The sequence below is a fragment of the Arachis ipaensis genome, chromosome B03 (genome assembly GCF_000816755.2).
Source record: "Arachis ipaensis cultivar K30076 chromosome B03, Araip1.1, whole genome shotgun sequence".
Classification (NCBI taxonomy): Eukaryota; Viridiplantae; Streptophyta; class Magnoliopsida; order Fabales; family Fabaceae; genus Arachis; species Arachis ipaensis.
In genome coordinates this window covers 14,099,059-14,103,618 of record NC_029787.2, presented here as the reverse complement: position 1 = coordinate 14,103,618, position 4,560 = coordinate 14,099,059, and positions in this window count along the sequence as shown.

Below are 4,560 nucleotides of genomic sequence, written 5' to 3'. Positions count from 1 at the left end.
GTTCAACCAGTGGCGTTGCCACTGGAACCATCAGCATTGCTACCTCTAGCGCGCATCTGCTGGTTGTACACCTCCATTTGCTCTCGCAAACGATCTAGCTGCTCTAACTTCTCTGTTAGGTCCGAGCTGATGGCAACGACTCCTCCCACACATGCAAGAAGGTCGTTCTACCTCTACTCAAATTGCTCCGCTTGTTGGTGAAGCTCCTGTATCAGCTTTTGCACCTCCTCCCTCAAGTCGATAATTTCATGGGGATCGGCAGGGCTGGTGGCAGAGGCAAAGGAAGCCATCAACGTGGAGGAGTTGAGGCCACTGGCAAAAAATGATCCCAACCCAAAGCGGTGATTCTTGTGGGGTTCAGAGGCGGTCTCATGCTAAACCCTATCAGGATCTATCACTGAGGTCTCGAAGCCGGTTTCGTCATTTCCATTAGGATAATAGTTAATTAAATTTAAACCAAATAAATTTAAAACTTAGGATTAATTTAAATTCACAGACCCCTTGCCAACAAATCTCTCCTTGTTAGCTTTCAAAGTATGGGTATACTACTTGAAGGTCTCCGCCAATGTCGCCTCATGATCCAACGACTTAGACTACAATTGTATCAACCAATAAAATAAATCAACAAATTAAACAACTAATTCAAGTAACTGCTAAAAAATTAAATATTACCAAACTACTTACTAGTCTGCTCTTCGTCTTCATGAAGGTTGCGATCCACCCGTATACTTCGACGACCTGGGCAAAGCCCTGTTGGCGAGGTTCGTCAGACAGCGACGGTTGAACCCCTCATCATTTCTAAAATGGGACTCCAGTTTCTTCTTGATGGATGGATGGATCCATCTTGTTAGGTGGTCGCACCCCCGAATGCTGCTCATTATTTGCTGAATCCGTTTAGCTGCCTGGTGATCGTAGAACTTCCTCATCATGAGATTATGTTCCGCATCCCATATGAATTTCAACTGCACAAAGTAATTTAACAATATTATTTAGTCGGGATAAAATACAATTCAAATACTGTTAATTAATTTAACGTTATTGGGTTCTTACGACTCACTTCTGAAACCACCGCTCTCTGATCTCAGCCGGAATCATCGTGTACCTCGGTCAGGGGCGGTCATACATTGACTTAATAACCTCCTAGATCTCCTGTGTGCAAGCATTATTGTTTGGTGCAAACCTATTAGAAAGAAAATCTAACATTAACAAGCACATAAGCACATAAACTTAAGATTAACAAACATAAGATTAAAAAATTATATGTACTCACGCTTGCATGTCATCAGGCCAAATCCTCAGCCGGATGACAGGCAGTGATGGAGGAGCATCCTGCTGGGAGCACTGGAGGAATCATCTACCACGGTATCCATTGCTGGATTTGCAGGGGGCGTAGGCGCGTAGTAAAGGGAGGCACGTAATTCGGATTTGGGACCATGATAAACTATTGGTCCACTGGACCTGCCTGTGACATCACAGGGGTCGACGGGGTAGTCGGGGCAGGGGCGATGACTGAACAGTCCCTGAAAATTCGGTGGAAGCCCTCCCTCAACCACGACCACAAGACCCACTCGATCTACCTCTGCTACCTATCGTCATGTCTGCAAAGAGAACATATTATTAACACTAATCAGCATATATACTACACAAATAATTCAAAATTTAGATTATTTCAAAAAAATATTGGTATAATCTCCCCTAAAATTTGACATATATTCACTTTTACAGTTCCATAAATCCAACCAACCTCAATCCATAGCATCATCAGTTAAAACACAATTAAATTCACAATATTTCTAGCAAAATATATTAACTTTTTTCATACTTGAATTTATATTATATACACTACAAGAAAAACGTTGAGTACCGTCGAAAACAATCGAACGGTATAAATCTCACCGGTAAATGTTTACCTTCGGATTTATTCCATTCGACGGTAATTATCGTCGAATTCTCCAGCGAATTACTTGCTCGAAAAACCACTGATTTTTGACGGATTTTTCTGACCGTAATGTTGGCACCAAAAAATATTGTTTCGCGCCATATTACTGTCGAATTATTCCAATGGTAATATCATTTTTTTTAAACTTGAAATAAATTGTCAATTTAAATTTCAAATTTAATTTTTTTCACACAATTAGTAGTCAATTCATAAATAATGAAAAATTTTTATTTAAAATAAATAATACAATGTTCAAATAAATTAAAAATTAAGTAGATTAAATATATACAATGAAACAATAAAACAAAAAACTAATATCTACAGATCCAGGTAGTCATCGTCGTCGTCAGTCTCATAACCCTGAGTCGGTGGCGTAGAAGACGGTGATGATGTCCATGTGTGCCACTAGTAGAACCGCTGCCACCAGCAGGGTCAATGCCAGCAGTGCGCATTTGGGCCTGGTACACCTCCATCAGAGCCTCTAAATGCTGCATCCGCTCCAGCAACTCCCTAAACTCCAGCCTAAATTCATTCGTAGACATCTTGCGCGTGAAGATCTCTAGATACCTCTCCCGATAATCGTTAAACTCCTGAGCTTGCTGGTGAAGGCTACGCTCGAGCTCCTGCACTTGTAGTCTCAAATCCACGCCTTTCTCGAACTGGACAACTCGACTAGTGGCGGAGCCTGATGACGGCCTCAACGTCAAGACGCGGAGGTTGCTGACGAAGAACGACTCCATCCCGTATACGCGGTTCTTATACGATGCTAAGGCGGTCTCACACCAAACCGCATCGGGGTCGACAACTAAAGCCGCAGAGCCATCGGCGGCGTCCTCCCTTCTTTGCTAAGACAACTAAATCGTGGCCTCTAGTCTCTCTGTGTAGGACTCCTGTGCAATTAACACAAGTTACTGTGATTAGTAAGACATATATACAGTTAATCTCTAATAATTTTATAGCAGAAACTGAGACCGCTGATCAGCAAATCTTGCTTTGTTCTTCTTTTGCGTTTTCTTTTGGCAATTCTGTCTGCACATGTTCTATCAGTTTATGCAGTTTTTTTTATTTCATTGTTTTAAATAAGTTTTAAACTCAAGTTGTCACTTGAATTTAAGAGGGATATTAGAATATATTAGGATCAATTAGCATTCATTAGAATTATTTATCATATTTGAATATTTATTATAGGATATTATGTCTTTATTATTTCGATTCTCTTAGCACATATAAATATCCTTCTATATTATATTATTTCATACAATTTGAATATATACAAATCTTTTCTCTACTGCTTTTTGTCACCTTTTTAACATTTTTTATTTTCAAAAACTTATTACCTAAATGTTATTATTTTAAAACTATTTACTCGGATAAATTATGTGAGCAATTTGATTTCACTAAAAGGGATAGATTTGGGTTAAGGTTTGTGGAAAAAGGTGCTTTCTCACTATGAAAAATGTTTGATTTATATGAATTGATTCAGAGCAAAAATGGCATTATAATATCGATGGATGGCATAGGCTATAGTCGTGCAGATTGGTGGGAACATGAACTGCTATATATGGGACGAGTTTAATTAGTAAATTATAGGGGAACCAATTCTTGGAGGGAATTAAAAACAACTATTTGTTAGAGTGGACTTCATCCAGGTGATAAAGTCAGACTCTAGATCTTGTATTTTATTTCCTTTTCTTCCTAATACCAAAAATAATTAAGAGCTCTCTGGCATATTAATAAATCAAAAACTCTTGAACTATAAGAATGTATACATAATTTATTTTATTTTTTTTCACGGACCAAGTTGTAAATTGACTTAGTTTTAAACTTGTATGATGAGAAAGATTTTCAAGATGTAGAGCAGACATTCAGGGATCGCTTCGAAGTTCTCAAGTAGACCAAGGTAGTAACAACTAAAACCAAATCTTCATTTTAAAAAGAAATGATAGCAGCGATATAATCGCGTTGGTGAATGATGGTTGTGTTAGAAGATGTTGAAAATATAGTAATATAGTTGTTCACTTACTCCACAAACAAGAGCACATGGAAGGTTACTCTGCCTTACGCATCCCAGTGAAAATTTCATTCATTCATTCTAACACCCATTCAAAAAACTGTTGCTTCCCACATACTCCAACACAAAGTCTTATTACTCACTCAATCAAAATGTACATACAAATACAATTTTCATACCTGCGTCCATGTGTACGGAACAAGTATAACAACCTCAATCATCATCTTCCTCGAATCCTCGTGAGGTGTTTCTTTAAATAAATATTCTAATAATCATATCTCTCGTCCAATACGTTGACAAATTACAGCAACCTTATTTAGATTTAATTATTATTAATTATTACTTAGCTGACCGTGCCAACATGACAAGATACTTTTGTTTTGTTCTTCAATCTGCAATTAGCAGAGTTGATCCACTGCCTCTGCCGATAAGCAAGCACCGCACACATGCTAATTCAAGCAATTAACCACTTTTTTCCCACCTCACTCTTATTATTTTAGTTTATACATATTCTTTCTCAGAAAGCCTCTATTATATATTCACTAAATAAATAGACTAAGTAAGATAAAATATTATATATTATATATGTATAGACTAGTTAATATGTAAG